The sequence below is a fragment of the Oreochromis niloticus genome, linkage group LG3, assembly GCF_001858045.2.
Source record: "Oreochromis niloticus isolate F11D_XX linkage group LG3, O_niloticus_UMD_NMBU, whole genome shotgun sequence".
Classification (NCBI taxonomy): Eukaryota; Metazoa; Chordata; class Actinopteri; order Cichliformes; family Cichlidae; genus Oreochromis; species Oreochromis niloticus.
This window is the reverse complement of record NC_031967.2, coordinates 46,512,720-46,534,670: the sequence shown is the minus strand read 5'-3', so window position 1 is coordinate 46,534,670 and position 21,951 is coordinate 46,512,720.

Sequence of the window (21,951 nt, the reverse complement as noted above, 5' to 3'; positions counted from 1 at the left end):
TACTCATTTGCCTAATAATTCTGCACTCCCTGTATACTGCATGGTTGAAAGCTGTCTGCCCGGGTTCAAGTCCCACCTATGGCCCTTTGCCGCATGTCTCCCTCTCTCACTTTTTTGTCAGTCAGTCTTCACTCCATCTCTCTAATAAGGCCAAAAAAATTGACTCCCACTTACTATGAAATTCAACATATAAAAGCTAGATTCAAAACAGATTGTCTCAAAAAGTATATAATATATTATATTACTTAAAATCTGTCTTTGATTACAGCACATGTACATGTTAATACACATGAAGACACGCTATGTAAAGCCAGCTTTGTTTTTAGAACAAATTACATGTAAAAACTTTTAACATAAAAAAAATAAATAAATAAAAAACAGGTGACTGCATAATTTTTAAGTACTTAACATACATCAACACTTTGGAAAAGTGGCAAGAGGGAATCTACCTCTAAGATCATTTCATGCACCTTCATGAGCAACATTTTATGTTTCCATCATAGCTAAATCAGCCCTTCAAAAAATGCTTTGAAGCAGCCGTCAACAGACCTTAGATTGCTGCAAAAAGCAGAAAGAAATCTATCTTCTAGTACCAGGCAAGATTAAGATTTTCTTGGGGTTCCTTTGATGCTGAATCCTTCTTCCTGACAGAATGAAACCTTTTCCTGACATTTGCGTAGACACTCATCCAGATAATCCAGTTGCTGGCCTATGAGTTGTGCCTGGGCTGAACCACGCATCCTGAAATTTTTAAAGAAAAGAAAAGACAAAGGTCAGTAAAGTAAGATTAAACAAATCATTTGCAGTTGTTCCATTAATGTCAGGTTGTCTGTAATCCTGGAGCGGTGATCTCCAACACTATGCTTAACATTTGCTCAGAGAGGACACAACAACAATGAAGCAGACCAGTCTGTGGTTGGGAATGCTTGCAATTAATTGTTAGATGGACTAAGCCAAGATCAAGTATCATGTTTCACACAGTTGTACAACACATTTTGCCAACTTCTCACTAGATTTACAACAAATGTTGTTATTTATGCATCTATGATGTGCATATGACTGACGAAATGTTTCTCCCACTAAAAAAAGCAAAGTCCAGATGAACAGAATCAACCTTTTGGGATTTACTTACCTGGATGATTGAGCATGCATCAGGACATATAATTTGGATACATGTTTTAAAGATGTGGATATTGATTACATACAAACTGAATATTTATTTTTACAATCACAATGACACTCAGTATACTGACTGAAAAACTGACCAGTATTCAGGTTTTTTAATTGTTGTTGTGTGTACCTATTGAAGTGCAGATACTTGCATATCCTGTGCCATGGCAGTCCTTTAAACATGGAAACTGATCTACTATTGATGAGGCCAAAATTGCCTTTATTCCTGAAGTTGTGCTGCAAGCAAAAACATTTGCATTTAATAACACTGGATAAACAAAAACCTTACTTTTCTGTAGATTTCTTGTAAAATAAACAAATACAAAGAGCAGAAGCTTTGAAAAAAAAAAATTAACTGATCCTCTTTGGTTTCATCACCCAGCGCAGACACTTTAGGAGCTGCCACTGGAGTCATTTTACTTTCGGCCAGCACAGTGCAGTGTCCCTGACCTGTCCCTGAAGTACTCACCTTTCTCCATAGCGCTACAGTACAAGTGTAAAATAATTATCTGGACCGTGCATCTTTCATGTATGGATATGTGCTGGTTTTCCTCAACACCGGCAACCAAAGATATCCCCCTCAGGTGTACCTCAGGAATGTTCCAAAGTTAAATAACTAAAGTTCAAACATTTTTAATGTTAATTTTCGAATACTTTAATATACTCAAAAGCAAAGATAACATTTCTTATTTTTAATTTTCATTAAAATCAATGTTCATAGATATAGGTTAAAAAAATATATAAGCAAGCCTGATTGCACTCGTCTGTGAAGTAATGGCAGACTGCTTTCACCCAGTGTCATAGAATAGCTAGCACTGCCTCCACCTGTGAAGAGCAGATTACCTGTATCTTGAGCGGGGTCCGAATGCAACATGCCAACATTCTCAGCCCGGCCAGGTTAACCCTTTAACAACTTAGCCGTGTGTGTTGACTAAGAACCAAAAGGCTTAATACAAACAATATTTAGGAGTCAGTAACTTAGTATTTCTTATTTTACTTTGGCTAAACTTTGGAGTGGCAGACCTTAATGTTACCGAGGTCTCAGAGTGAGGATCGAAGATGGTGTCTAAATATTGATGGTTGCAGTATAAATGCTCACGTATGTTGCTGTTTTCATTAATAATCAATAACTAGATAAAGTGTTTTAAGCCAGTATGCTAGAGGTTGTGGATCACTGCATGTTTCATAACATTACATTACTCCATCTAGTGTGCTACCAGAAGGGAATAAGCTAAAATGCTGATGATTGTTAAAATATTAACCTAATAGTATGTGAACTGTAGCTTTTAAGTCAAATACTAATATTAACAAAAGTGCTGTCTTTTGCATGTGGGCTGTCATGAGCAAGTTGTATAAAATTAACATACACAGGAGTGTACTTCAGTGATTCAGCAAATCTGAGCTCAAAGGCTCCAAACAGCCTGTAGAACTGTGAATCTTAGGTAACTGTCAAAGTTACATGAAAGGGCCAAGCTTTACTGATTGCAAGAGTCACACTTCTGTAGCCATGGTCACATAGGGCTATTAAATGACTGACACGTGTGAGATTGACACAGACACAGATTTATCTCAACAGAGCCTGGATTTATATTTTGATGTTGAGCTATGAACATTCCCTAAATTCATTTTTATATGGCTCAAATGAATTTTTAACTAGATCTTGTTTAGGATAAACTGGTACAACTCTGCCAAAAAAGGAACATAGTGACCTGTCTTTGATTTGTGATCACCAGGGGGTGCTATCATACACATTCTACTTTTGAGAGAAAAAAATAAGAGTTGAAGAAAACATCATCAAATTATCAAATCTGCATCATTAAGCCAGATTCCATGAGCAACAGCAATCATAAACACTTCAATTCACTACTTTAGAGCAGTGTATCAAAGTAAGTAATTTTATGTCCACTTAAAGATGTTGAATTACAGTTATAACCAAATTATAGCAGTAATATATCGCATTTTTTAATTTTTGCTTGACAGATGCCAAAGAAATCAGTGGTCGACAAAATTGCAGTATTTGAAGTCATTTGTGCTTCAAAAGAAGCAGTCATTAAAAAATGGAAACATTTCAACTCCAAGTGATGACATATGGCAAAAACTATGCAAACAACTTGGTGAAAAGATGACACAATGTATGGGCTTCTCTGAATTACAGTGATGAAAAGAGAGTGACTGACACAGACAGCAGTGACAATGACAATGCTTTTGAACCAAGTAGCTCTCCTTTTCAAAACACTTGAAAAGGAGATGTTGTTATCACTTTCAATGTGGAGCTCCCATTTGAACAGTGGATACATATGACTCCACATAAAGTCACATATAAAAAGAATACTTTCAAAAAAAGGGAATACACCATTTTGAAGCCAGGTACATGGACTCATGTAGTAAACCAGGGAATCTGAAAAAGAGGTTAAAAGTACATGCACCATTACTTTTAAACGAGCCAAGGTGTGCCCCACAAATCTTGTTTCATTAAAATCAGAGGCTTCTGTAAAGAGTGTAGTCACCAGGTGCTGAATTGTGTAATGGCAAACACTGATGAATCCATGCACACTTGCTTTTCTAGGAGAGCCATGTCAGGGAGTCTGCGGGCACAAGTAACAAAAGAACTTTGTGAAGGCAGACTGCAGCCCCATGTGTGGAGAGCATCAGAGGCAGCAAAGCTGATGGACTTTGGTGATCCAGAGCCAAGCCATCTACCAAATTTTGACAACTCTGTACAAAGCCAAACACGGACAAAATCAACTAGAAGTGGCTCATAAAAACCCAATACTGTCTCTCCACTCATCAAAATAGTTTCCCTCACAGTGGAAGCATTGGGGACATTGGATGAGATGAGTTCTTCTGTCACTACTGAAGTCAAACTCAAATGCTGATGTACAAGACTGCGAAGCACCCCATAGTCGCCTTTGATGCAGCTGGCCCAGTTGTAAAAAAGCTTCTCAGGCCTAATGGTTTGTCTGGAAATGTCTTCCTGTATCAAGGTGTTTAAAATAACTAACATAATGAGAACTTGTAAAAGAGAATATTTCATCAAAAAGTTAGAAGATAATAAAGATAACATGAAAGGGATATGGAAGGTATTGAATAGTATAATAAAAAATGGACCAAGGAATAATGACTACCCTGGGTATTTTATGGAAGGGACAAATACTATTAGTAAAATGAACGAAGTAGTAAATGGATTTAATGAATTCTTTGTAAATATAGCGCCAAAACTGGCAGCGGAAATAAAGGTTGATATGATAGAAAGGGAAACGGGTGGAAACATTGAAAGGAATGCAAATTCAATGTTTTTAAGAGCGGTGGAAGAGAAGGAGATATATGATATTGTCAGTGGACTTAAGAACAAAACAAGTACTGACTGTCATGATATTGATATGGTAACAGTAAAGAGAGTAATTGCTGGTATTGTAAAACCGCTACAATATATTTTTAATTTGTCTTTCCAGGAAGGGGTTTTTTCACAAAAAATGAAAGTTGCGAAAGTTATTCCCATTTACAAATCAGGTGAAAAGCTTTATTTTACATACTATAGACCAGTGTCGGTACTCTCCCAGGTTTCTAAGATACTGGAAAAACTATTTATAAAAAGATTTGATAGCTTTGTGGATAAACATGAATTGTTGACAAATAGCCAGTATTGGTTTAGAAATAATAGATCAACAGTTTTAGCATTGATGGATTTAATGGAAGAAATAACAGAATGTATGGATAACAAGAAGTATGCACTTGGAGTCTTTCTAGATCTAAAAAAAAGCATTTGATACTGTTGACCACGAAATTCTAATAATCAAACTGGAAGAATATGGGTTTAGGGGTGTAGTATTGGATTGGATAAAAGCTATGTGATGAATCGACAGCAATATGTACAAATAAATGAGTTTAAATCTAAATTGATGGATATTGAATGTGGAGTACCTCAAGGATCAGTATTGGGTCCGAAAATGTTTATTGATCGCACAGGAGTTAAATATATTAAAGAAGTGGTTTGATAGAAACAAATTTTCATTAAATTTAAATAAAACAAAATTTATGTTATTTGGAAATTATAAGAAAAACATTAACATTGAAATTTGTATTGACAATGTATATCTAGAAAGGCTTAATACCATAAAATTTCTTGGTGTGATCATTGATCATAAGGCCTGTTGGAAATCACACTTCACTTATGTGAGGGGAAAGTTAGCACGGGGCATTGCTGTCTTGGGGAAAGCAAAACAATTTTTGGATAGGAAAACATTGTACATGTTATATTGTGCTTTACTATTACCATACATGAGTTATTGTGTAGAGGTTTGGGGAAATACATATAAAAGTAATATTCAGACTATAATCATAATGCAGAAAAGGGCTATTAGATTAATAAAATCAGGAGGGGTATACGACTCACACAAATGCACTCTTTATTAAGACGCAAGCTATAAAATTCCAGGATCTGGTGAAGTTTAAAACAGTGCAAATAATATATAAGGCAAGGAAAGGGATGCTCCCAATCGAAATAAGTAAATGGTTCTTAGAGAGAGAAGGGAGGTATAATTTTAGAGGGAAGTGGAATTTAAAAATACAAAGAGTAAGAACAACTTTGAAAAGGATGTCTATTTCAATAGCGGGAGTTAAATTCTGGAATGAGGTCAGTAGTGATATAAACCAGTTTAAAATAAAACTCAAAAAAGAAATATTAAATAAGGATAAGAATGAAGAAAATGCAATTAACCCAAGACAGCAGTGAAGGTGATGTGTATTTTCTTTTGCAAATCAGTAGATCTAAACATATTTTTAGTTGAATATGAGAAAATATTTTTTGTGACGTTATGTTCTAATTTGAAACCATTGTATATAAGTTTTTGTTGTTCAAATTTAGATGATGAGGAAATGATTAAGATGCAAACATAAGGGGGTAGGGCTAAATAAGTATATACTTCTGCCTACTCCTTTTCAAACAACTGCATGGAATGATATTATGAAATGTTGGTGAATGTATATGTTTGAAATAAAAATGAACTGAACTGAACTGAAATGTTGGCTCTTCCCTATTGAAATATCTGAATTTGTTGGTGTTGTATTAAATGTGAGCATCGCATTATTTGTGACCACACTGCAGCTACATAGATCATAATTTGTACTGAGTGTGTGAATATCATTTTAGTTCCTCCCTGCATGGGGGTGGTGCTGTTTCTCCTGTTATGTATTTTCTATTACGTAAGCTCTAGGTCACAGCAGGCCATTGGATGAAGACTGAAGGCACCTCCTCTCAACTGGGGCTTGACTAGACTGGTTGAACTCCACCTTCTTTCAGACTATCAAACAGACTATGGCTGTGTCCAAATTCGGGGGTAGCATGCTTCGATGGCCGCATTTGTGGGCAATTACGCCACAGCAACACAACGAATGCTGTCCAAATTCGAAAAGTCCTCCAAATGTGGAGACAAATGCGTCTTCCTTTTCCCCAGATTTGAAGGATGGGTCGGATGTATGCTTCGTGGCCCACCATATCCATTGCGGGTCATACAGGAGAATTTTTCTCATAAAAATCCCAGACACAGTGGGAATTATTTTGGGAGAGGAATACACTTTTAAATTTAAGTATATGAAAATCTGGTGGTACAAAAGTTAAATTTTTGTAGTGGTTGTGTTGTTAGGCTTCGGTCATTTGCTTATAGTTATTTTTTTAATTAAAATAATTTTTGTAAAAATTGCCCGTAAACTAGCTTGTATGGTGGATCCCGCGGTTTTTCATGTATTGCTGCTTACGTACACCTAATTTTGATTTGGTTGAGAAAACAATCACCTCTTCACTGGGGTGCAGAATTTGGCCACTCTGTCATGGAGGTACAAGATTAAATCAATTTACACATCATCTTCATATGAGTACAGTTTTATTAACCCTCATGCTGTAAAGAACCTGTGATATCCAGATGGTATTCCTCTTGTGTTCTGCTGTGAAAACTTTTGGATTTAGGGATTAACAAAGTTGACATGGTTTCCTTTCTTTTCTTATTTGTTGTGTGTGATCAGGACAATTCTGGAGAAGATGGGCCTGCAGGGGAAAGTCACCCCCTTGCAGGCCACAAAGAAATGGGATAAAAAAATACAAAGTATGTATGTGTGTTATCAAGAAGATAATTCTTAAGAACACGAGTTAATAAATGTACAATTACTAAGAGTTGTTGTGGTGTTTTTATTTGTGTACTGTCATTTTTGATTTCCTCTGCCTTTAGGATTGCAAGTATCCAGGCTCAGGAGAGGGAGTCAGTGGGAAGCCCACTGCTGCTACTTGGCCCTGGTTTGCCCTCATGGATGAGGTGATAGGACAGATGCCTTCCATTAGGCCTCCTGTCCTAATTTCCTCTCTCCCTGAGGACACTCCAGGGCCAAGCGCAGCAGTAGGTGACCAAAGCGAAAGCGATGGGGGTCAGCCACCCACGACAGGGAGGAACAGGAAAAGCGACAGGGATGATGAGCTGCTAGACCTCATCAGAGGGGACATGAGGCAGCAAAGAGAGGCTGAGGAGAGGAGAGCAGGGAGAGGATGGACAGACTGTTTTCACTTCTTGAAAGATCAGTTCCAAAATGAGTTTTGCATTAAGATATGTATTTATTTGAATATATTTGTTAAGTTGTTATATGTGTTGTGTTAGTTCAAAACTTTTATGTTATGAATCAATTGATTAAAACAAGCAGTAATTGTCACTGAACTCATTTTATTTACAGGTATTTTTAACATGTATGAACATGATGCTAACTTTGAACAGTTTTAAATGGATATTTCTTTTCTTTTTTTTGTCTGTCCCATTTGGTTCTTAAGCCGTCAGAATTGTTGTCTGAAGACCAACAAGGATACCAGATGGATTTCTTTTGCCAAATGGATCATCATGGCATTGCCGTATTGGTCCATTTGATCAAACTTTGTTGTTATTATTTATTTTATTTTCAGTTGTTACAGATGGGACAGACATGACGGGGGGATAGGAAAGGGAGAAAGAAAGAGAGGAAGGAAAAGAAAAACAGAAGGGAAAAGGGACAGTGAGAAAGGGCACTTACAAAGACAAAGAGAAAGAAAAAAAAAAAATCTCCTGGATCACCTGTTGAGAGAAAAAGAAGAGAAGACAAGCAAAAAAACCCAAACAAAAACAAAGCAACATACTAAACACAACACCATCACGTTAATCTAGCTGAGTGTGAACAGCAGTAAATACTAAATATTGAAAGTTGTTGTGCAGCACGCAGGACAGACAGCGCACAATGTGCTTTGAAGTAGCAGCTAAGAAAGGTGTAGTTTATGTCTACGAACAGTGAACACCCGTGTGCACACCTGTGTGGATCAACGCGCTTGTATACAAAAGGTTTCCCCATGTAACGGTCTGCTAGAGGGTGTGGAGGCCCATAGCCCCGTCCCCCAGGGCATGAAGCAGGCATGGAGGAGATCCAGGCTCCAGACATCCAGAGGACCCAGAGTGCGAGAGCCCAAGGAGCACCACCGGAGGGGCATCCGTGCCACCTTCCTGGGAAGGGCTGAGGAGATCCCCAGACGAGGGGGTCACCCAGTAGCCACGGAGCAGAAGCCAGAGGGGGCTGCACCAGCGTGCCCGCCGGCTCTGCCGGCAGCCAGCTGTGCCAGAGTGAACCGAGTTGCAGGCCCCGAGGCCGGAGGCCCGAGGGCCCCTTTGCCCCAGAAGAGGCCTGACCGAGCGACAGGCACCGGGCCCCGCCAAGTAGCCACCGGGAGTGAGCTGGTGCATACCTGAGCGCCCAGCTCCGGACACCAAGAACCACCAATGCACCAACCCCTGAGGGCATCAGTTACCAGCAGGGAGTGTGGTGAGGGGAGATAGGCCTCCACACTTGGAGGGCCTGGGAGTACCCAGGGAGGTGGAGTCTAAGACCCGACCTGACATATAGACACAGACAAACAGGCACACACAGACATAAACATGCTTTCCCACCCTCATGCACACATATACAAACACTCAGCACTCACCCAACGTAGGGATAGACATACATAGACATGTACACACAATCATACTCCCCAAACATACTCTATGCCCTGGGTCCAGGTACCCTCGCCCCCAGAGGGGGAAACGGCACCCAGACCCAAGAGATGTGACCCTTTCCCCCGGGGTGGAGGCAAGCAGACCGCCCCAGGCTCCGCAGCAGCAGGGAGGCCAATCGGACAGCCAACACCTCCTCCCAGCCCCCCGCCCCGATGGCTAGTAGAGAACGGGGGTGTGTGAAGACCCCATACCTCCCTCCTCCCGCTCATGTGTAGTGTTGCTGCGTGTTGTTCTAAAGTGCATTTAAAACAAGGGAGGGCATGGTGCTGCTGCCAGAGAGCAGCAGGTGTTAGCACGGCCCCTCCCGAGAATGTCTACATGGATTTAAAATTGAGAGGTGGGCACCGGCGCCAGAGGTAGGGTTGAATACACAGACCGTCATCTGGACGCCGTTAACGTGGTCACCCTCAAGGCCCTATACATATATATATATATATGTGTGTGTGTGTTATGAGAGTGTGAATAATGTGGATGTCTAAGTTGTGAAATAAAATTGAGGCACAGGTGGCCAGAAGGGGACAGAGGGGGGGGAATGCCTCCCCTGCACCCTGGTGACACACCCGCACCCCAAGGCCCTACCTGTGTGGGTGGGTGTGGTGGAGCGGGAAGAGGGAGGCAGCCGGGGATGGGGAGGAAAAGAAGGGAGGGGCAAGATGCCCCTACTTAGGGCCAGCTCCCCGGCTGACCCCAGTAGGCACCCCCGTCCTCTAGTACCCACCAAGGCAAGGGAGCCCAGGCCCATCCAGACCGGGGCCTATGGCAGCAGCACCGCTAAGCCCCACAGGACCTGGGGAAGCCCACCCCACCCCACCGCAGAGGAAACTATACCCACCCCAACATTCAATCATCTCCAGACTACACAAGACAACAGACACCCAGGTTAGGTTTATTCTCCACCTCTCCTGTGTCTCTCCCCCACCTGCAGAGTGGACTTCTGCAAGGATGGAACAACCTCCCTGCCAGTTGAAGAGTCCCCCAGTTAGGTCGATGCACCAGAGGCCCCCTGCGCCAGGGCTGAGCCCCCATGCACCCACCCGCCCACAACCTCGGCGACACACCGACGAGGACCGAAGCCCCCAAGGCCCAGCCAGAGCCCCATCACGGAGACGAAGCACCCCCGAACCCCAAGCCCCCCCGCCTGCCCCGGATCCACTCAGGGGCAGTCAGGCTACCAGGCCAGTAACCTACGTCCGCCAGTACAGACCATCCCCCAGCCCCGCTGCACGCAGCCACGAGGAGAACACCCTCTAAGAGCGACCAGAGCCACTCACCAGGTTATGACCACAACCCCCCGGGTTGTGCCCTCCAGGGATAACGTCTCTAGGGGTTCTCCTGGCGCCCTAAGCCCATCCCAACCTCCACATCAACCACAATAGCGAAGGCAGGACCAAACCATGACCCCCCACCCCCACTAGGTGATGAAGCCGATCAAAGGAGCCCAAAGGGATTGATCAAATGTGGTGGCAGAGGCTGTATCAAGACTAATGTGATCTATTAGATGGTTTTTATATTGATTAGAATTAAGATTATTTTTATTTTTCCAGTTAAGGAGGACCGTTTTCTTGGCAATGCATAGGGCTGTAAAAACAATGTGGGCTGTGTTTATTTCTGCAGTGACCTCATCCAAGTTGCTCAGCAAGCACACTAAAGGGGAGGCTGGAATGTTACATTTCAGACACTTTGATAAGTCTTCACATATCTCACGCCAAAACTTCTGCACTGGTGGACAGAACCAAAGGGCGTGGATGTAATTGTCTGGTGTATTGCCTTGACAGTGTGAGCAGTTGTTGGAAGATGTAAAGCCCATCTTGAACATCCGATGACCTGTATAGTGCACTCTATGTAGTATTTTGTATTGTATTAATTGCAGACTGGGATTTTTAATCAATTTAAAGGTTTTTAAGCATACCTGAGACCAGAAGTTTTGGTCTAAGCTTACTGATAAATCTGCTTCCCACTTTGCAATAGGAAGGGATATTGATTCATCTATTTTAGAAAGTGTTCTGTATATTTTAGATAATAATTTGGGGGATTTAAGAGTAAGAAAGTGTACCGCACTTGGTGGTGTTTGTAATTCAGCTTGACTGAGGTTAAATCTCTTTTTTACTATGGATTTAATTTGTTGATATTCTAAAAGTCTTTTCTTGTTGATCCCATATTGAGTAACTAGTCTGTCAAATGGAATAAATTCTGTTCCCTCTAATGTATGTTCTAAGTATTTAATTCCTTTACAACTCCATTCTGGAAAATTAATCATATTATTGTTTTGTAATATGTCAGGGTTGTTCCAGATAGGTGTACGTTTGCATGGGATTAATGAGGACGCTGTCATTTTTAGAAACTCCCACCATGCTGTCAGAGAAGAGCTGATGTTGATGCTTTTAAAGCATTCATGTCTTTTGATGTTTGAGCTGATAAATAGTAGGTCTGAAATTTCTAGATTATTACATAGTGCCTGTTCTACATCTAGCCAGGGCTCATCTAAGAAGCTGTGTTTAAACCATCTAGAGATGAACTGAAGCCTGTTGGCTAAAAAATAGTGATTAAAGTTAGGCAGATCTAATCCTCCTTTATCCTTGGTCCTTTGTAATGTTTTTAAGCTGATACGTGGGGGTTTGTCTTTCCAAAGGAATTTAGAAATACATGAGTCTAGAGATCTGAACCAATCTTGTGATGGCTTATTTGGGATCATTGAAAACAAATAGTTTATTTTTGGCAAGACCATCATTTTTATAGCGGCAACCCTTCCCATGAGTGATATGGGTAAAGATGGGAATTAAAGAAATGGATATTTCTTTAATGATAATAATGTAAATAACAATAAAACAGAATATTTATAATACATCAACAAAATTCAGGCCTGGGATCCTCCTGGTTAAAAAACAGTCCAGGACTGGGACAGTCAGGTTAATCCTGCAGTACAAGGGTCTGGTCTGGTTAAGGAAAAAGTGGAGAACAACATAAACAGTTTTAGTAGAAAGGTATGATTTCATTTATTTTAAGAGATCAAAGCATTATTCTGATTATTAAGCTTAATTAAAATATTCTAATACGCTGTGACAAGACGTAAATTTCATACACTTCATCTGTGTAACTAAGCTGTTTTGTGAACTCAAAAATAACCCTGTTTTCAGCTTTGTGACATTTTTTCAGCCCATCTATCCACACAAATAAGTTACAGGATCAAATGAATGCTAGAGAATAAATAGAAACAGAAAATGTTCTTTTATAAGTTTCAAAGAGATTTAGTTTACATATTTTATATAATACAGTACGAATACGAATGAGCAGCAATTATTCAGTCACTGAAATTTTTAAAGTAACTAAGTAATTCCTAAATTTCTGGGTCCATTTTAAAGCTGTCGCGCACTTCCGGCCTACCCAGCCTTCGAAGTGCCCACCCTACGTAGACCGGGTAGGTCGGGTCCTCCGAAGCATGCTGCCCCTGAATTTGGACAAAGCCTATGCTGCCACACAGAGGGAGCAGTGATGTGCTAACAAGTGTTGCTGTGCCTGGAAGAGACAGATTAGAACCTCTTCACATATTTCAAATATTTTTGTGCAGCAATCTGGATAACTGTAGGTGTGGAATTTTTTTTTCTTCATTTTAGTGAGAAAGTTAAGCCACCACTTTTTGTGTTACGTTTGAATTAGTCACATTTGTGTTATGTATAGACTTTCTCTAGACTGAACTGAAAGGTATCATGCCTGTAACGCTTTATTTTAGTAACTTTATATCAATTTAAAACACAATCAAAGGTAGTTTCTGAGCAGCCTGGTTAGTGTTTATTTCTGAGTGTAACCCCTCTCATTCTCTATCTCCGGTGCTGTATGAGTAAAACTCTCTGGACTCGAGATGGGTAGAGCTCAGGCGTGGTTTATTCCCCTTTTGTGGGTCTCTGCAACAATATGGGACATGAGTAACCATGGGTTTCCAGCAACAGGATTCTGCCCAAACACAGCAAAAGCTTTGTTGCTACTAACGGGATAAGCTTAGGGAAAACCAGTTTACCAGTAGCAGACTTCCGCTGTGGAGTTTCAAAATCAAATCTTTCAAAATAAACCCATGGTTGCGATCCCAAGTTTAACAGGAATTTAACCACAGCAAAACCATGTTCATTCTTTTACATCGTTACATGAGCATACCTCACAGCTTTCTCCACTCAGCTGACACCATCTGATGGAGACACATTTGAAGTCTGTTGTACTGAGGTATTCCCCCCCCGTGTAGATCAAAGAGAATCACTGTCATAGTACTAAGGTCTTTATCCAGCTAATTGCCCTGAGATGACTTATGTTGTGCTTTAAATAAATAGAATTCAGTAATTACCACAGACTCACCTGATCGTCTTAAAGTTTTTAGATTAAGCGGTTCTATTAGTTATATGTAAAGACAACCATTGCAAGAGGGAAAAGGATCATTTAACCCTCTGGGGTCGACGGACGCGCCGGTGCATCAAAATGATGTCGGCGATTAAAGATGACGTAGCAGCGAGACGGAGCCTCACTGAGATTCCGTTTCAATTTGTGTTGAAAGTGCAAACTTCAAACTACATACCAGTTTTTAAATTGTGTCGACAGGCCAAGATTAACCCGAGTTATGATTAATTATATTCGGCATACTTTTTCCCAAGCACTGCTGTCACGTTTACTGCAAGACGAGCCGATAAACATTGGACTTTCTAAAGACAGCGCTCGCATTGCAAGTGAATCTGCACCCACCCACACTCCACCCACACCCCACCCAACAACACGGCATCCCCTTTCCTATTGGTGGAAAAATTAACCACATCAACCAATCAAAAAAAGATATGGCAATGTGACAGGTTGAAGGACTACTGTTGAAGGACTACTGCATATAAAACTGTTCAGTTAATACTAATTCATATCAGTTGATATAAGGACAAAAATAATGTAAATATGGTAAGAAAATGGTTAAGAGTTTATTATTTTTCATGTTATATTAATGGCTTTCATGTTACTTAAGAGAACTGCAATCTATACATCACTGATCGGCTAGTGAGCCTTTTCTGGGATCGATTAGTAGTGTCTCTATTCTCCACTAGGGGGCTTTCCCGTGTTCTCCTCACTGCAATAAACGACTGCATGAGAGACGCAAGTCATAATCACTCTCGTGATTCTTTTCCCCCTGTTGTTAGGTAAAAGTGTTTAAAAGTTGATATATTTCCAATGTGTACACTGTTAAGATATCTAAGAGGTAACCCTACACTGTTTTGTAAGCTTTAGAAGCATTATATTAGAGTTTTGTGCACATATACGTGGCGGTTTTGAGCCTCAGTTTTGTACTGTATAATGGCCATTAAGATAACGGCAGGAGCTATAAACGCCGCTATTGTCAGCCATTTTGTCAAGAAACCTGTTCTGGCATATATAGTAAGCACTTTAGTATTTTGTTTTATTATTTAGTGTTTGTCTTCCACCATGTGACATTACGCAGTACAGAATGTGAAACATTTCTGTTCATTTGCACTGCAATAAACGTCTGCATGAGAGACGCAAGTCATAATCACTCTCGTGATTCTTTTCCCCCTGTTTTCAGGGGTGTAACAGCAACCCCGCCACATTTGGTTGCTGAGGCTGAGGGGAAGATTGTGGGAGTTACGGCGGCAAGCGATTGACAGCGATATTGATTTTGTGTTGTGAAAATTTGAGAAATTTAGGATATTTAGCGGTTTTGGAGTGTGTAGTTAGTGTCTTCTGTAGTTGTTTATTTGTTGTTGTTTGACGTGTCACGTATCAAAACAATGAGACGGCTACTAAATGTGGATCAGGCACTGAAACTCTTTTTTGAGTTGGAAGAAAATGCGGAGCCAGACTCTGAGCCGGAGAGTGACGAGTGTGACGATGAAGTGGACGATCCACTTTTTGTTCTAGAAGAGGTAAAGAGAGAAGGAGAGGAAGAGCAGCCTCTGACATCTACACAGAGTGTTAGTAGGAGGTCTGCAGAGAGACGGGGAAGGCATGACATGCCCACCAGGTCCAGATCTCCACTGCCTCAGGCAGCGAAGCCACATCTCAGCTCTGAGCCCTGGAAGTCAGACGGGGATGCTGACATTACCCCAGAATGTAGCAGGTTTCAGCCACGGAGAACACCAGGAGTCCAGATAGAGACACTTTGCCCCCAAAGCCCAAAAGATCTTTTCTTATTGTTTTTTGCTACTGACACAGTCAGTACAATTTGTGCAAACACAAACAAAAATGCTACAAAAAATCAGCATTTAGGCAAAAAATACAAATGGACTGATGTAGAGACAGAGCATCTCTATCAGTTTTTTGGTCTCCTGATTTACATGTCACTTGTGTCACTTCCAAGTCTCAGAGATTACTGGAGGCAGAATCATATCTTGTCTGTGCCCCTTCCATCCAAAGTGATGACGAGAGACAGGTTCCGCAGCATATTTTGGAAGATCCACCTCAGTGATCCTGAGGAGGATCTAAAAAATGATGCAAAGAAGGGAACACCAGGCCATGACAAGCTTTTTAGAGTCAGGTCTATATATGATGAGACCCTCAGTAGGGCAGGGATAGCTCAGTAGGTAGAGTGTCTGCCCCATGATCGGAAGGTCGGGGGTTCGACCCCACTGAACGGCTACCCTGAGGTACCCCTGAGCAAGGTACCGCCCCTACACACTGCTCCCCGGGCGCTGCACTGGTGGCTGCCCACTGCTTCACTGGGTGAATGGGTTAAATGCAGAGGAGTAATTTCCCTTCGGGGACTAACACAACACACTTTACACTTTACACTTTACACTCAGTGCCTGCCAGGCTTATTACCACCCAAGGAGGGAGTTGTCAGTAGATGAAAGGATGGTGGCAACCAAAGCAAAAACTGGGATGACACAATATATGAAAGACAAACCGACTAAATGGGGGATGAAAATGTTTATATTGGCTGAATCAAAAAGTGGCTACACCATCAGCTTTACCATATACACTGGCAAGAATCAAACTGCAAGTGAGCATGGGCTGGCCTATGATGTGGTGATGAATCTTATTCAGCCTTCCTGTCTTGGCACTGGGTACCATATTTACATGGACAATTTTTATACAAGTCCCAGACTGTTCCTGGACCTGACAAGCATGAGATTTGGTGCATGTGGCACCTACAGGGAAAACAGAAAAGGGTGTCCCAAAGACCGGACAAATGCTCTGAACAGAAAATGTCCAAGGGGATCTGTGAGATGGATCAGAGAGGGCCCACTTGTTTTTGTGAAGTGGATGGACACACGGGAGGTGTCTGTGTGCTCCACCATCCATCCTGCATTTTCAGGGGAGACGGTGAGGAGAAAGGTGAAGGATAGAGATGGACACTGGGTTACGAGAGAAATCCCCTGTCCCACACCAATCATGGCATATAACAAAAATATGGGTGGGGTTGACCTGTCTGACCAGCTCATTCAGTATTATTCCACTCACAGAAAAACTGCCCACTGGTACAGGACCATGTTGCTGCATTTTTTGGACATTGCGACCACAAATGCATTCATCATGCATCATGAGATGTGCAGTGCCAAGCAGGTTCAGCCCATGGCACACAAAGATTTCATGGTGGAGCTGGTGTGTCAGCTTTGTGGCATGGACAAAACAGGTGTTCCCCACAGCAGGAGAGCTGAACACATTCCTGTTCCCATTCTCACAGACACAGATGCTGTCCAGAAAGCCACTAAAGGCAGACTCAGATGTAAGCGCTGTCTCCAGGAGGACAACAGGAGGAGTGACACACCCTGGAAGTGTCAAGCCTGTGGTGTGCCCCTGTGTCTTGTGGTGGACAGGAACTGTTTTCTTGAATGGCACAAATGATTTGTATGAAGTCTTTTTGTGACACCTGATCATCTTGTAAATAGATGGACAAAAAATGCCTGAGGCATTGGCTGCATTTTTAGGCAAATAGTTCCATATAAGTTTGTTGTTTCAAAAATTGTACATAGGTTTACTATTTATATTTTCATTTTAAGTTCTGAAAATCATTCGTTAAACATGTTTGTGGTTTTTACAATAAAAATATCACTTTTTTCCTACTCGGATTTTATGTTTTTTGTCTGATTTTATATCAATTGTGCCAATACAGTTAGTCAAAATGAAAAACTAAGTGTAAATTCAGACACATGAGGTTGTGCTGAAAAAAAAAGATACAGAACAAGGCAAAGTAAACAGTTTTTAAAGGTGAAATATAGAGGTAAAATCAAAAGTAGGTAAAAACGGCCAATTATACCCTGGACCCCAGAAGGTTAAACATAGCATAACATGGCTTGGTAATTGGGAGGCACTGAACAAGTTACAGCTTGGACTGAATTATTTTACCACCAACTGCAAAAGTGGCAAAAGTATTTGTACTTGTTAACATTTGTAAGTATGTACTAGAAGCTGATTGAGGAAAAAAAAATATCATCTTTATCATACCACAGTTTACACCTCAAAAAGAAAGATCTAGTCACGAATGTGTCCCAGCCCTGGAGACCGTCTTAAGTTTTATGGGCAACTAGTTAGTTGTAGACAGTAAGTTGTCATGAGAGAAGTATAATTATAATATTTGTTGTAACATGAGAGTGTTTACAAAGTCACTGTAGCAGCTACGGACTAACTTCTTCATGTGCTACTGTACCAACTCCTGTTAAAAAAGCTCTGTTGGTTCTATCAGTCACACATGAAACTGGTGTTTCGTTAGAGAAGGGTGGATGCTCAGTTAACACCCTCATCAAATACCACCAAAATTCAACAGGAGTTTTTACTGTTTTCTTATGCTTATTGTTGTATTTAGTATTTTCAAGGTTCTATTTGATGCAGATGGCGATTTTTTTGTATTTTTTTGTCCTGCCTTTGTCTCTTTTTGTCAACAATAATGAATGGAGTGATGCTACCATAAATAATGGATGGCAGAAAAAATAAGTTTCACTAGGTGGCTACAGCTTATATCCTTTGGTGATAGCTTTTACTCTCTCAAACCAAGTGCAGTGTTTGTGAAAATTTATCTGAATTTTAAAGTTCACAGTCTGCTTTATTGTCAAAGATCATATGTACAGCCATACACAGGAATTTGAAATTGCAATGCTCCCATGGCCCTCAGCGTACACTAAAAAAATATAATGATAAAAATAAAATAGAAGTCTTATTTACAACTCAATACAATACTATACAATTATATAAACAGCATTGTCCAACACAATCATAGTGATTGTGGGCAAGTTCAAGTGGGGGTGGAGCAGTCAGTGAAAAGGGAATGGTGGTGGTTCAGAGTTAGTATGTTTGGGGGGTTCAGAGGGAAGAGGTGAATGTAGGTCTGGAGTTCTTGTGTGTGAGAGCTGTTGGATGGATGAGTGGAGACATCTGTAATGCAGAGGGCTTTCCGGATGAGGATGAGATGTCCTGGAGGGAGGGAAAAGAAGTACCCATGATCCTCTCTGCTGGTCTCAGTACCCATTGTAACTTGTAACAGTGCAGGAGCCATACCACACAATGATGCAGCTGGTGAGGATACTCTCAAAGGGGGATCCGTAGAAAGTGCTCATAATGGGGGTTGAGGATCTTGCTCTCCTCAGTTTGTGGAGGAAGTAGAGTGGCTGTTGGGCTTTACTGATCAGTGATGCTGTGTTTTTTGACCAAGATCTTCTGAGACGTGCAAACTCAAGAACTTAGTGCTGCTTACCCTCTCCACAGCAGCACCATCGATGGTTAGTGGGGTGTGCTGGGTGTGAGTTCTCCTGACGTCTATGATGATCTCCTTAGTCTTCTCCACATTTAAGGACAGGTTTTTGTTGCTGGAATACTCAGCCAGATGGTTAACTTCACACCTGTAGTAGGTCTCATCGTTGTTGTTGATGTGACCTACCACAATTGTGTTGTCAGCAAACTTGATGACAAGGTTGGGGCTGTGTGATGGTTTGCAGTTGTGGGTCAGCAGAGTGAAGAGAAGGGGGCTCAACACACATCCTTGGGGAGCCCCTGTATTCAGTTTGTTATTGTTACTAGGTCATACTTTGTATTGACTGTGTGAATATCATTTTAGTTTCTCACCACATGAGGGTGGTGCTGTTGCTTGTGTTATGTGTCTTCTATATGTAAGCTCTATATCGCAGCAGACCATTGGATGAAGACTGAGGCCACCTCCTCTGAACTGGGGTTTGACTCAGCTGGTTGAACTCCACCCTCTTTCACATTATCAAACAGACTGTTCTTTCACACAGAGAGAGCAGTGCTGTGCTTTAACTGGCTACAAGAGCCAGATTAGCAACTTTGCACATATTGCAAATAATTGTACACAGCATGTTACACAATGTTAAGTCACCTGAATTTTTTTTTATTGATTTCTTTATTTTTTTACTTTGGTGATAGGTAAGCCCGACCTGCCAAGAGGCCTTCACCTCTGCTCTCTTTCTCACTCCCTCTTCTGCTCTGCCTTTCCTCCTCTGTCTGTATGAGTGTATTTTCGAGGTCTGTTTGCTTTCTTTTCCAGAGGCTGCGTATGTCAGTGGTCACTGCCCCAAGTTCCCACACCTGATTATGCTACTTTGAGTTCTCTATACATGCAATCGGTACAGATAGTGCAATGCTCAGAGAAACTGCAAAAACCCACAAGCTACATCTATAAGCCTAGTTTAACATATAAAATGGTGAAGCACATGACAGTACACCTATAAAAAGACTGAACAAGTATGGCCTGTTTGGAAAAGTTGCCATTACAAATCCTCTTCTCTCTATCAAATACACGGAAGCAAAGCCTAGGTTTGAAAACTTTAATCTTAGTAAACCACAAGGCTTCCGGAACAATGTCCTTCATTTACTAATATGTGCATGCAAATATTCTCACCCAATGCAAAAACGTTTCCACACCATATCACTGTTTTATCATATTTGGGCACTGGCCAACTTTGTACTTAGATTCTCACGATTGCCTAATCCTGACCGCTTATGTGATGCACAATGTGTGAATTTACTGTCAGAGTATTAGTGTTAGTCTGCACCCTCCAATTACCACAATCCCTTCCACTATGTACTAAACAATGTAACGAACAAAGGTAATTCAGGAAGTTGTCAATCCCTGCTACACTACAGTTCAGTGATTGTTTTTTTGTTTTTTTCAAAACCACAACATTATTCTAGAAGTTAGGATAGGGCAATGCTTTTTTTCAGGTAGGCCACAAAATCAAGCCATGCTACAGTCCCAGCAGATCAGATGACCTTAAGAGAAGCCCACATCACATTTTCTGACCAGTTTGATCACCTTGGTCAAAAATGGTTATGACCAAAGAATGCAAGATCAGAAATCAGTGGTCAGTGCTTTTTAGTTTTATTTTTTAATCAGGTTGAAAAGAAAGCTATTGAAAATACCATTGGCCAGAAATGGAGTTTTATGGAACACCAACAGGGTCTATTCTAAACTGGGTAATTGAATTGTCGATTTCCCTTATAACAAGAGCAACAATTTTCTATCAGTTTTTCCTCAGTTCCTTAAGATTAGTGGGGGTAATAGTTATTTTGCATGATTAAACTACCTCCTGTGCATCAAAACCCCCCAACCAACCTCTAGCCCCAACACTTTCTTGCATGTTTTTAATCAATGTCATATCCGCTGTCGCCAATGCCTCTTCTTTTCTGTATGGGGCTCTGTTTTCCCCATCTGTGGCTTTCCACATACAGGGAGTGCAGAATTATTAGGCAAGTTGTATTTTTGAGGAATAATTTTATTATTGAACAACAACCATGTTCTCAATGAACCCAAAAAACTCATTAATATCAAAGCTGAATGTTTTTGGAAGTAGTTTTTAGTTTGTTTTTAGTTTTAGCTATTTTAGGGGGATATCTGTGTGTGCAGGTGACTATTACTGTGCATAATTATTAGGCAACTTAACAAAAAACAAATATATACCCATTTCAATTATTTATTTTTACCAGTGAAACCAATATAACATCTCCACATTCACAAATATACATTTCTGACATTCAAAAACAAAACAAAAACAAATCAGCGACCAATATAGCCACCTTTCTTTGCAAGGACACTCAAAAGCCTGCCATCCATGGATTCTGTCAGTGTTTTGATCTGTTCACCATCAACATTGCGTGCAGCAGCAACCACAGCCTCCCAGACACTGTTCAGAGAGGTGTACTGTTTTCCCTCCTTGTAAATCTCACATTTGATGATGGACCACAGGTTCTCAATGGGGTTCAGATCAGGTGAACAAGGAGGCCATGTCATTAGTTTTTCTTCTTTTATACCCTTTCTTGCCAGCCACGCTGTGGAGTACTTGGACGCGTGTGATGGAGCATTGTCCTGCATGAAAATCATGTTTTTCTTGAAGGATGCAGACTTCTTCCTGTACCACTGCTTGAAGAAGGTGTCTTCCAGAAACTGGCAGTAGGACTGGGAGTTGAGCTTGACTCCATCCTCAACCCGAAAAGGCCCCACAAGCTCATCTTTGATGATACCAGCCCAAACCAGTACTCCACCTCCACCTTGCTGGCGTCTGAGTCGGACTGGAGCTCTCTGCCCTTTACCAATCCAGCCACGGGCCCATCCATCTGGCCCATCAAGACTCACTCTCATTTCATCAGTCCATAAAACCTTAGAAAAATCAGTCTTGAGATATTTCTTGGCCCAGTCTTGACGTTTCAGCTTGTGTGTCTTGTTCAGTGGTGGTCGTCTTTCAGCCTTTCTTACCTTGGCCATGTCTCTGAGTATTGCACACCTTGTGCTTTTGGGCACTCCAGT